The sequence below is a fragment of the Cetorhinus maximus genome, chromosome 23 (genome assembly GCF_964194155.1).
Source record: "Cetorhinus maximus chromosome 23, sCetMax3.hap1.1, whole genome shotgun sequence".
NCBI classification, from domain to species: Eukaryota; Metazoa; Chordata; class Chondrichthyes; order Lamniformes; family Cetorhinidae; genus Cetorhinus; species Cetorhinus maximus.
This window is the reverse complement of record NC_135901.1, coordinates 63,176,308-63,189,537: the sequence shown is the minus strand read 5'-3', so window position 1 is coordinate 63,189,537 and position 13,230 is coordinate 63,176,308. Positions and strand designations below refer to the sequence as shown.

Sequence of the window (13,230 nt, the reverse complement as noted above, 5' to 3'; positions counted from 1 at the left end):
TATATTCTTACATTTCCTATACTCTACAAGTACCTCATTTGCTCCTTGTTGCCTATACCTGCTATACACCTCTCTCTTCTTCTTAACTAGATCGCCAATATCCCTTGAAACCCAAGGTTCCCTATGCCTGTTAACTTTGCCTTTAACCCTGACAGGAACATGCAAACTCTGCACTCTCAAAATTTCGCCTTTGAATGCCTTCCACTTACTGAACACGTCCTTGCCAGAAAACAACTTATCCCAATCCACTCTTCCTAGAATCTTTCTCATTTCCACAAAATTGGCCTTTCTCCAATTTGGAATCTCAACTCGAGGACCAGACCTATCCTTATCAATAATTAACTTAAAACTAATGACATTTTGGTTACTGGACCCAAAATGTTCGCCTACACATAAAGACCCAAAGTGCTGCTGCATGACGTCACCGCTTAACATTGCAGACAGCTCCATTGGGCTCTTTACAGCGCAGGCTTGATAGAGGCGAGTGGGGTCATATTCGCATCACATATGATGGAGCTGCGGTTTGAAACATGGCAAGAGCATTATCCAAGCGTTTTCATTTCAGTGTGAGCGAAAGTTCGATGATTAACGTTTGTTGTAAATATGAACACAAGTGTTGGAATCCTGCTGACTAAAGTTTTCACCATTTTTGATTTTAACCAAATTAATTATCAGTTAATTAGCAGGAAATCTATCCAAATACGTCCGCAATTTCTGATTTCCATTCATTTGTCAGCATTCAGGGAATTTGCTTTCGGAAATGGAACAAACATGGAGCCAAGTCGGTGACACTCTTGCTTTCTGGGTGTGTGTCTCTCCTTAGGCCTCTGTCACATTCGGTGTATATCCCTGTGTGTCTGTTTCTCTGCGATTGTCAATGTGGCTCAGTTCCCTGAGGGGGTGAAAACGTTTTTAACGTCGCAAACTTGATTCGCATTAGTTGTGCGAATTCATGTTAAATTCTCGCTGAGAAAAGCATCAGCGTGAAAGATAAAACAAGAAATTGGCCCTTTCTATATTTATCCTACAACAACAACTAATTATATTTATAAAGCGCCTTTAACCTAATGAAACGTCACAAGGCGTTCCCCAGGAGCATTATATAACAAAGTGTGACACCGAGCCTCTTTTCGGTCAGATGACTAAAAGCTCAATCAAAGAGGGAGACTTTAAGAACTGTCTTAAAGGAAGAAAGTATCGATTTCATGTTCCAGCTAACAGCAAAGGTTCTACTCATTGGTTAAGAAGTCTCTTGTGTTCATCCGACACAGACCATTTGGTCGGAGAAAGTTGTCTCGGGTGAAAGAGATCGGGAATGAAAAAAAAAATGTCAAAAGTTGCCTCCATAATCCAAATGTGAAGCCTTATTGGTAGATTTCCTGATGTCCAGTGACCTGGAATCGGCGCTTCCATTGGACCAACAGCGAATAGGGTGGAGGGTTTTGGAAATTGAAAGTTACACATGTGCAGCTTGTGGGACTATTTCACCTCACTGTCAATTTCATGTTCCAGCTCACAGCAACCGTTGTTTTCATTGGCTGACGAAGTCGTTTGTGTTGTACCGAAACAGGCAGTTTTGTGGTGAAAGAGATCTGAACTGAAAAACAATAGGCAAGAGCAGCGTAGTTAAGCCAAATCGAAAAACTTTAGCACAGCTTCCCTGGTGGTCTAGTGGTCAGGATTCGGCGCTTTCACCGCCGCGGCCCGGGTTCGATTCCCGGTCAGGGAATGTCAAGTTATTGAGTTTTTCGGAACGGGTGTTTATCACTCATTGACTGGAAAAGTTCAAAAGCTCCACCAGCATCAGAGGAGTGAGAGTTCAAGTTTCACCTCAAGAGCTGGAAAACATCACACTTGGAGTGAGGCAATGAAGAAAGAGGAGAGGAGCACTGACTATAGAATTGTTGGTGTGAGGCAAAATATGGGTGGGACAAGTACGAATTTTGCTGCCTACTGTTTGCACTGGCACAAATATCACTCCTGATGGATCAACCAATCACTACTGCTCTTTGAAAGCAGCGCGCCCGGCCGAATGGCCTCTTTGTGCTGTAACTTTCTATAATTTTATGGTTCCCAACAGCACGGGTCATTCTGCCATTTTATAACCCACACCAGCGAGATATTCTTTCTTACCTTGTATTCGTCTCTTTTGAAACGAAAACACGGAGCAAATTCTGCGAGGTTTCTTGTCATTTCCAGCACGAGATTTGTCACGAGACTAATTGAGCGACACATTAATGGTGCCAATCCTTCCCGGGAGCTCGCCGCATCCAAAGAGCACTGTTATCATCAGCCTGTCATGTACCTTCCTGCAGTATATCTGCTGAACAATATAAGCCTATCACAGCTCAGCTTTCTTCACATTGAAACCCAGTGCGTAAATCAGTTCCAAAGCTGAACAACTTGGAGGGGAGTGACTGTGGATAATCGGCACTGTGCACATTCCTGTAATCAGTATCTGGGAGAACCAGGAAGATGAGATCCAGTTGTCTCTTTACCCACGAGTTTTACCCATTCCCATGAACTGACTGTCTCTGCATGAAGCAGCTAATTAACCTGGGGGCTGGACAGGGAGAGGGAGCTGGAGGCGATACAGGGACAGAAGCAGAATGAGGTACGACATGAAAGTGTTTTGAATTAGATGTGTGTCAGTTGCTTTCAGTGATGAATGACATTCTTGTAAGTTTCACAGGAGCCTCAGTGATTAGTTGGTGTTTTTTATTTCAAGCAGCAAGATTTTAAAAGTAAAAAGATAAAAGACTGAACCTTTCTCCAATTATACTACAACAACAACAGTTTATATTTATAAAGCGCCTTTAACCTAATGAAACGTCATAAGACGTTCCCCAGGAGCATTATATAACAAAGTATGACACCAAGCCTCATATTCGGTTAGATGACTAAAAGCTCGGTCAAAGGGGGAGGCTTTAAGAACTGTCTTAAAGGAGGAAAGTATCGATTTCATGTTCCAGCTAACAGCAATGATTCATCTCATTGGTGAAGAAGTCATTTGTGTTCAAACTAAACAGACCATTTAGTCGGAGAAAGTTGTCTCTGGTGAAGGAGATCAGGAATGAAAAAGAAAATGTCATAAATTGCCTCCATAATCCAAATATCAAGCCTTATTGGTAGTTTCCCTGATGTCCAGTGACTGGGAATCGGCGCTTCCATTGGACCAACAGCGAATAGGGTGGAGGGTTTTGGAAATTGAAAGTTACACATGAGCAACTTGTGGGACTATTTCACTTCACTGTCAATTTCATGTTCCAGCTCACAGCAACCGTTGTTTTCATTGGCTGAAGAAGTCGTTTATCTTTAACCTAAACAGGCAGTTTTGTGGTGAAAGAGATCTGAACTGAAAAAACAATTGGCAAAAAGCAACGTAGATAAGCAGAATTGAAAACTGCTACTACAGATTCCCTAGTGGTCAGGATTCGGCGGCCTTGGTTCGATAACCGGTCAGGGAACGTCGAGTTATTGAATTTGTTAGAATGAGTGTTGATTTTTCATTGATTGGTACCGTTTAAAAGCTCCACCAGAGTCAGAGAAGTGAGAATTTAAGTTTCGCCTCAGAGCTGGAAAACATCACACTTGGTTCAAGTGGAGTGAGGGAATGGAGGAAGAGGTAAAGTTGCAAAGCACTGACTATAGAAATGTTGGTGTGAGGCAAAATATGGGTGGGAAAAGTACGAATTTTGCTGCCTATTGTTTGCACCGGCACAAATATCACTCCTGATGGATCAAACAATCACTACTGCTCTTTGAAATCAGCACGCCCGGCCGAATGGCCTCTTTCTGTGCTGTAACTTTCTATAATTTTAGCGCAACAGCACGGGCAATTCTGACATTTTATAACCCATTCGAGCGAGATGTACTTTCTTACCTTGTATTCGGCTCTTCTGAAATCTAAACACGGAACAAATTCAGCGAGTTTTCTTGTCATTTCCAGCACGAGATTTGTCACGAGACTAATTGAGCGACACAGTAATGGTGCCAATCCTTCACTGGAGCTCAGCACGTCCTAAGAGCACTGTTAACATCGGCATGTCTTGTATCTTCTTGCAGTACATCTGCTGAACAATATAAGCTTATCTCAGCTCAGCTTTCTTCACATTGAAATCCAGTGTGAAAATCAATTAAAAAGCTGAACAACTTGGAGGGGAGTGACTGTGGATAATGGCCACTGTGCACATTCCTGTAATCAGTATCTGGGAGAATCAGGAGGATGAGATCCAGGTGTCTCTTTACTCACGACTTTTACCCATTCCCATGAATTGACTGTGTCTGCATGAAGCAGCGAATTGACCTGGGAGCTGGATGGGCAGAGGGAGCTGGGGGCGAGACAGAAGCAGAAAGAGATGCGACATGAAAGTACTTTGAATTTGACATGTGTCAATTGCTTTCAGTGATGAATGTCTGCCTTGTAAATTTCACAGGAGCTGCAGTGATCGGTTGGTGTTTTATTTAAGCAGCAAGATTTCAAAGTAAAAGATAAAAGCAAATTACTGTGAATGATGGAAATCTGAAACAAAAGCAGGATATGCTGGAAAAACTCAGCAGCTGAAGCGGAGGTCAATGTTTCCAGTCTGTACCACTTTTATTCAGATTTTTAAAGTATTACAGCACCCAGTGTGGGGCTCGAACCCATGACCCAGAGATTAACATTCTCATGCTCTGCCGACTAAGTCAGTCAGGAACATGAAAAACTGTTGTGTATCCAAATACACATGGTTAAACGTCCTGCTTTCTACCTGATACCTCAGCTTGACCGGAATTTTAAAGTGTGGAACGTAATCGGCCTACAAATGCCCCAAAGTTGCAATGCATTCCCCTCAATCACCTATAACATCATTCACATCTTCCACTTCTTAGCTGCACCTTCTTCCAAATACTGTGATCGAATTTCCTCGGGATTTTCTCCTGGATTTAATATTTAAATTTTTTGTGACCTCTTTTTGAAATCAGAATCGCTTCAATATCCAACACAAATTGAATTGCAAACCTGACGGACAAACAATGGAAAACAAGTCACTCGGTAACACAAATCCCATGGTGCTCATTTTCAGATTCACAACAGTCAGATTTTCAATAAAAGAAAGGAACTTTACAGTGAAAAGTTTAGAAGGTTGGTGTGAATTTTATTTGTGACTCACTCACTCGAGAATTCTGTAAATGCTGCCCGGAGGTTTCATGACCGGGATAGAATTTACCTGTGTTTTACCTGAGCTTGTGCTCGGTGTATTGGGAGGTTTGGCCCAGTTTGGAGTATCTCACGTCCCACAAATGGGCAGTAACCCGCTGATTGAAGCTGCAGTTGTTGCTTTCTGCTGGCAGAGAGTGCTTGGAGAGTGCAGGGCCGGAATATTGCTGCTTTGCTGCTTTTCCCTGTCTCACTCACTGTGGAGTTGAGGAAGAGAGAATAATTGAGGGGTTCGTTTGATTCCAATAATTTCATGAATTTCTAATGGGTTAAATGAAGGTACAGAGTGGGTCCAAATCTTTTCTCATTGTATTTGACAGAAAACGTAATTTTAAAAAGAAGCTGTTTTTGTGGGAGCTCACTGGACAACAAAAGACCTGCCACCGTTTGGGGATGATATCTTGTAGCCCAAGAACCCAATAACAATCCAGAACTGTGTGGCAATGAATGGTGATGAGGGGGAAAAACAGTAAAAATCTTCACCCCCTGGGTGGTCTTGAATGACCAACCTTTCAGTTAACAGGGAAACACGCTGACCAATTGCGCTACAGACTCTTACACAAACCTAACTGACAAGGTATCCCAACCAGGGTGTCAGTGAGTCTAATCTTCAGATTGTCACTACCCAGATGACTGTCGTGCACTATCAGTTTTACTCTTCCAAAATAAATGGTGGGACATTCATCCCAGATACATGGAATCAGTCTGATGCCACCCACTGCAGACACATCCATGTCACCGGGAACCAGCTCTCCTACAACCGGTGCCATCTCCCTTCGAGCCTTTCATTGTCTTGTCTGATACCAAGTATTCTGATTGTCCCGAAGCCGATATTAGGTTTGAATTCCTGATGTGCAGTAACCAGAATCCTTTCAATGTCACAAATCAGTTAATTTCACTGATAACATTAGAGTCACTGTTCCAGGTCTTAAAGAAGGGAAAGGTGCCTTGACTTTCTCTGGTCAGTCGGGCAGTTCACCCTTCATTCGCATTGGATTCCATTCCTCAAAGTGGATTTTCATTTCCTTCTTGAGTTCCCTTACTACATCTGGCAGCATCTTTGGATTGAGAGGCATTATTAACATTTCAGATGCAGTGCAGTTCTGATGAAAGGTTACAGACCTGAAATGAAAACCATGTCTCTCTCTCCACAGTCACTACCAGATCTGCTGAGAATTCCAGCATTTTCTGTTTTTATTTCAGATAACCAGCATCTGCAGTATTTTTGCTTTACTTTACCTGATCAGTGAAACATATAAGATCCTCAGGGAACTTGACAGGGCGGATTTGGAGAGGATGTTACCTCTTGTGAGATAATCTAGAACTCGGAATCGCTGTTTAAAAACAAGGGGTCACCCATTTAAAATGGAGATGAGGCGATTTTTCTTCTCTCAGAGGGTCGTGAAACTTTGGAACTCTGTTCCTGAAAAGGCTGTGGAAGCAAAGTCTTTGAATATTTTTAAGGCAGTGGTCGATATATCCTTGGTAAGCAAGGGGGTGATAGGTTATCAGTGATAGGTGGGATACAGATTTCAGGTGACTAACAGGTCAGCCAAAATCTTATTAAATGGCGGAGTAGTCTTGAGGGGCCGAATGGCCTACTCCTCCTCATTTTTCTTATGTAGTGCTAAGAATGTGGAACCCATTACCAGTGGATTTCGAGATCCATTTCTGAGCTGAAAATATGTAGGTAAACTCACACTGTAAACAGATTGTTCACTAGTTAAAATTGGAAAGGGATTCACTCTCATCCCATTTACTGACACAGCAACACAGTCTTGCTGGTGGGAGACCATTCAGATACTTCACATGTGCAAAGGGCTTTATTCAGTTTGCCCACACGTTAACACTCCAACTTTAAAAGTTCAAAAAATTTGATCCACAATCAAAGCAGAGATGCTGGCAAGACATGGTTTAAATGTTCCATGTATCGGGGGAAATGTTACCAGCTCACCCCATCTGCTGAGACTACACTGAGTTCAGATCTAACTGTCGGGGTTTGTTCTGCATCCAGGCGAGAATTGCGGTGGACCCCAGAGCAATTTGGCTGCTGTATCATTGATTCAACAATTTTATGTCTTTCCCCTATGGCACCCATCGTATTCTGATTACAGGACAGAAGTTTCTGTTCTACAACGTGATCTTACAATGGCGGAGCGGCCACCCAGCATTCACTGCGGGACAGAATATGCCCTATCTTCACAACAGCATGGCCATACGCATGCGCAGTGCTGGGAGTGCTGGTGCATGCGCATTGCGGTCGGATCCATAAGCATGCGCAGTCCTGGTTTGTGACAGAAGCTACTCAGAGCGGGTAGGAGAATGTCGAGTGGGCGCAAACTAACAGAGTTAGTGGGTGTGTGAGGAGGAATGGAGCCAGCGGAGTGGGAAGAGAGGCTTCATAAAGACATAGTGCAGGCCGCAGACCTCAACTAACAAGGTACCGGTCTTGTGTTTGCAGAGAACGAGCTGAAAAATTCTGGATTTCTCCCGCCGCCATCTTTATAGGGGCAATGTGCAGCGGGGCGCATGCGCGGTAATCCTGGTCCAGGTATCAGGAGGAGAGAATATTGTGAATTTCTATCCTGGACTGACAGGGATGGATTTTGGAAACTCTTTTTACAGGGGGTTAGAAGGGGAGGATTTACACACAGTCAACTCAAACCAAGAGAAACGTTTGTTCTTTCTGAATTTCAATCCTGATTGACCTTCATTGTTTTTTTGAATTCCATTTACAGGATGTTAGAAGAGGAGGAACTCAAGGGATACTTGAGGGAGATGAGAAACTGAAACCGAACATCACGACAAAATCTGAAAGTCTCTTGATTCACCAGGACCTGAATAGCACCAGCCTTTGAATGTAAGCCTTGAGGTCATTTTCAGTTACTGGGTAAAAAATCTCTTCCTCACATTGTGGATCTTACCTAAAATCTTAAATCTCTGTCCCTTAATCCTTTCATAATCAGCTAATGGGAACAGCTTTTATTTAACTACCTTTCATAATCCTGTACACCTCTATCAAATCTCCCCTCAAGCTCCTTTACTCCGAGGAGAACAACCTCAGTTTCTTGAATTTAATCTTACAATTAAAATCCCTCATCCCTCGACCCATTCTGATAAATCTCCTCTGCCCCCTCTCAAGGCCCCTCACATCTTTCATAATGTGTGGTGATCACTGGTTTGCACAGACCCAGATGTTCTGTGTTTGTGACATCATCACACATCGACAGTTACATTGTGACATCATCATACATCAACAATTACACGGTGACATCACCCCGCTCCCCGGGTATTTCCTCAACTGGGAGATTTTTCTCTGACTCCAGTGCTTATGCTATCTTTCCAGCTGCAGGCTCCAGCAGGAGAGGTTAAATTTGAAAATGGTGATATTGTTTCAGAGGTGAGTATTTTTCACCATCCATCTACAATTTGGAGCTTTTAGTGCTGTGCTCTGTTTTCTGTGAGAGGTTCCAAGTCTCTGGGACTGGTGTGGCTCCTTAACTGAGGATCTGAATCCATGTCCATCCATTGCTCCGTTTCACCTCTGCCCTCCCTGATCACCTCTCTATCGTTGTCTAACTTCCTCTGTCTCTCATAATGGATCTATTTGAGTTATGTTTAGCATTTTATTGTTACTTCTGCTGACTGTGTCTCAATGAGGTTTCCTCCGCTGCCCATCCCCTGACCATGTGCTGCTGGCTTCCCAGCTTTATCTTCCCACAGTATCTTTCATAGTCAGGAATTGTTTTTCCTGCCCGATAGTCCATTTCTATTCCACTTTTGAGCTTATATTGATCATCAAATTCTGCAGCATTTTTACTCCTTGTAAATCATTCTGCGAACCCTGAAATGTTTACTCTGTTTCTCTCTCCACAGATACCAGCAAATATTGCCAATCCCCAGTTGCCTCAGTAGAAGATGATGTTTGACCTTCTTGAACCGCTGCAGTCCGTGTGGTGAAGGTGCTCCCACAATGCTGTTAGGTAAGGAGTTACAGGTTATTCACCCAGTCATGATGAAGGAACAGTGATATATGTCCAAATCAACAACAACAATTTGTATTTATAAAGCACTTTTAATGTAAGACAATGTTCCAAGGCATTTCACAGAAATGTTACAAAGCAAGGTTTGACACTGAGCCACATGAGGAGATATTAGGGCAGGTGATCAAGCGTTTGATCAAAGAAGTGGGTTTTACAGAGTGAATTAAAGGAGGAAAATGAGGTAGAGAATGGGAGAGGTTTAGGGAGTGAATTCCAGAGCTTGGAGCCTTGGAAAGTGACAGAATGGGCACGAATGTGGAATAATAGAAATCAGGAACGCTCAGTATACCAAATTAGAGGGTTGTGATGCTGGAGGAGATTCCAGCAATAGGGAGCAGCCATGCAGAAATTTGAAAATAATGGGTGGAGTTGGGCGATGTTACTGAGGTGGAAATAGGCGGTCTTGGTGGTGATGTGGATATGTGGTTGGAAGCTCATCTTGGGGTGAAATATTTCACCATGGTTGTGAACAGTCTGGTTCAGTCTCAGACAGTTGTCAGGGAGAGGGATGGAGTTGGTGTCTAGGGAGTGGAGTTTGTAGCGGGGACTGAAGACAATGGCTTCAATCTTCCCAATATTTAAATGGAGGAAATTTCTGTTCATCCAGTACTGGATGTCAGACAAGTCAGGACGGTGTGTGACTTGGAGGGGAACTTGGAGGTGATGGTCTTCACATATACCTGCTACCCTGGTCCTTCTGGGTGGAGGTTGAGGGTTTGGGAGATTCTGTCAATGCTCTGGTTGTGTTGCAGATGTTTGAAATCTTTCTCCTTCCACCCTGCCTCCATCTTTCTCTCTCTCTTTTTTTATTTGTTTGGGAGGGAGCGATGGATCCTGCAGCTGGATGGATGTGGGCTTCACTGGCTGGGCCAGCATTTCTTGCCCATCCCCAGTTGCACTTGAGAAGTTGCTGATGAGCTACCTTCTTGAACCACTGCAGTCCATGTGGTGTAGGTACATCCACAGTGCACTTAGGAAGGGAGTTCCAGGATTTTGACCCAGCAACAGTGAAGGAATGGTGATATGTTTCCAAGTCAGGACGGTATGTGACTTGGAGGGGAACTTGGAGGTGTTGGTGTTCACATACACCTGCTACCCTGGTCCTTCTCGGGGGTAGAGGTTCAAGGTTTGGGAGATTCTGTCAAAGTTCTGGTCTATTTGTAGGTCTATGAAAAGCCCTCTCCTCACCCCTGCCTCTCCCACTCCCCTCTCTGACTTTCTCTCTCCTTTTCTCCTTCTGTCACGTAGAATTCTCTAGCCTAGTGGGTTGTGGATGCTCCATCATTGAATATATTTCAGGCTGAGATGCGGTGATATTTGGTCTCTCAGGGAGTCGCGGGATATGGGGAGTGGGCGGGAAAGTGGAGATGAAGCCCAAGAAATGCCACGATCGTATTGAATGACGGAGCAGGCTCGAAGGGCCATGTGGTCTCCTGCTGCCCAGAACTCTTGTTTTATTTTTGACGCCAGAGTCTTGTGTAAGCCCAGACTGGGTGGCAGGTTCCCTTCCCTGAAGGACATTAGTGAACCAGTTGAGTTTTTGTGACAATCCAGCAGTTTTCATGGTCACTTTTTCCTAGTGCCGGCCCCACAAATTCCCAGATTCATTCAGCTCAATTTCACAACCTGCCTTTGTGTTTTTGTGGGTTCTCTCTCACTCCCTTTTTTCTGTTTTAAATCAATTTCACAGGGGGTTAGAAGGGGAGGATTTGCAGTCGGGAAACCGAAACCAAACATCACATCAGGATCTGACAGAGTCGTCTAATTTATCATAACCTGAATATCATTGGATTTTGAACATGGAAGGAAAAAGCACCGTTCACAGTGGGGAGAAAACAGACACGTGTTCTGTGTATGGACAAGGCTTCAGTCGATCATCAGGCCTGTCAAAACATAAACGCAGTGAGAATGGGGAGAAACCATGGAAATGCGGGGACTGTGGGAAGGGATTCAATTACCTGTCTGAACTGGAAACTCATCGGCACAGTCACACTGGAGAGAGACCATTCACCTGCTCCATGTGTGGGAAAGGATTCACTTGTTCATCCCATCTGCTGACACACCAGCGAGTTCACACTGGGAAGAAACCATTTACCTGCTCCGTTTGTGGGAAGGGATTCACTCAGCCATTCAACTTGTTGAAACATGAGCGACTTCATATTGTGGAGAGACCGTTCACCTGCTTCACGTGTGGGAAAGGATTCACTCAGACATCTGACCTGCTGGCACACCAGCGACTTCACACTGCGGAGAGACCATTCATCTGCTCACTGTGTGGGAAGGGATTCACTCAGTCAACTAACCTGCTGAAACACCAGCGAATTCACACTGGGGAGAGACCATTCAAATGCTCAGACTGCGGGAAGTGCTATAAAAGCTTCGGGGAAATGATGTCCCATCAACGTGTTCACAGTGACGAGAAACCATTCAGGTGCTCTCACTGCGGGACTGGGTTCAGGTGGCCATCTCAACTCACAGTACACCAGCGAGTTCACAGCGGAGAGAGACCGTTCACCTGCTCCACGTGTGGGAAGGGATTCACTCAGTTACCCCACCTGCTGAGACACCAGCGAATTCACAAGTGACAACAGTGAATGGATTTTGCTGTTATTCACATCCTGGACTGAACCATGTTGATTGGGGTCTGTTTCTACTAATGTTAATAAACTCCAACCCAGTTATAGCTGTTAATATTCTGAATAAAGTCAAATAAATCAGCTCTGTGTTAAACATACAAATTAGTTCCTTTTGAAGGACTCTCCCTCTCCCCCTGTCTCCTCCATCCTCACCTCCAACAACAAGTGTGAGGAGCTCATGGAGCTTCTTTGCCACTAAGATTGAGACAATCCGATCAGCTGCCTCTGCTGCTTCCCTCCCTTCCACTAGCCCATCGGGACAAACTGTCTCCAAAGATCCCTCTTGTCCGAGTCCTGAACCCACATCTTTCTTTAGTTTCGCTCCCATTTCCTCTCATGCCACCTTCATGCTCACCTTGTCCATGAGACCCACCTCCTGCTCCATTGACCCTATTCCCACTAAACTGCTGGTCACCCAACTTTCCCATGTTCACTGAGATTGCTAATGGTTCTCTCTCTTCAGTTACTGTCCCTCTCTCCTTCAAATCTGACATCATCAAGCCCTCGTCAATAAACAAACCTTTGGCCTTGTCCTTGCAAACTGCTGTCCCATCTCCAACCTTCCTTTCCTCTCCAAACTCCTCAAACATGTTCACACCTCCCAAATCCATGCCCATCTTTCCCAGAACTCCCTGTCTGAATCCCTGCAATCAGGTTTCTGCCCCTGCCACACTACTGAAACAGCTCTGATCAAAGCCACCAATGACATCCTATGTGACTGGGACAAAGGTAAACTATCCCTTCTCGTCCTTCTCGAGCTGTCTGCAGCCTTTGACAGGGTTGACCACACCATTCTGCTCCAACACCTCTCCACTGTCATCAAGCTGGGTGGGGCTGCTCTGTCCTGGTTTCATTCTTCTCTTTCTAACCATCGTCAGTGAATCACTTGTAATGTCTTCCCTTCCCACTCCCACAGTTACCTCTGGTAACCCCAAAGGATCTAGCCTTGGCCTCCTCTTATTTCTCATCAACATGCTCCCCACAACAACATCATCTGAAATCACAGTGTCAGTTATCACGTGTACACTGTCAGTGCCCAGCTCTACCTCACCACCACCTCTCTCCACTTCTCCACTTTTATTAAATTATCAGACTGTTTGCCTGATATTCAATGGTGGATGTGCAGAAATTTACTCCAATTAAATATTGGGAAGACCAAAGCCATTGTTTTCATTCCCTAGATACCAACTCCATTCCTCTCCCTGGCAACTGTCTGAGACTAAACCAGACTTTTTGCACAAGTGATGTCAGGTTTGACCCCGACATATGTTCTGACTCGGGTGTATGTGTCTTGGTGAGTTTCCAGGCAAATTATGATGTGACTCTTCCCCACAGACAGAACAGACAAACA

At 44.3% G+C, this 13,230-nt stretch overlaps 2 protein-coding genes and 1 non-coding gene across 3 annotated transcripts in view; 1 reads left to right on the top strand and 2 right to left on the bottom strand.

The window, feature by feature from the left end:
• Nucleotides 1–13,230, bottom strand: part of LOC144698080 (uncharacterized) — a 642,405-nt gene that overhangs the window by 280,425 nt on the left and 348,750 nt on the right. The gene's annotated exons all lie outside the window — the stretch shown is intronic.
• The window catches only part of LOC144698077 (uncharacterized), a 79,341-nt gene that overhangs the window by 61,360 nt on the left and 4,751 nt on the right, over nt 1–13,230 (bottom strand). The window lies entirely within an intron of this gene.
• Nucleotides 1,658–1,729, top strand: trnae-uuc (transfer RNA glutamic acid (anticodon UUC)). Its single transcript has one exon. It is a non-coding gene; the product is annotated as a tRNA-Glu (tRNA).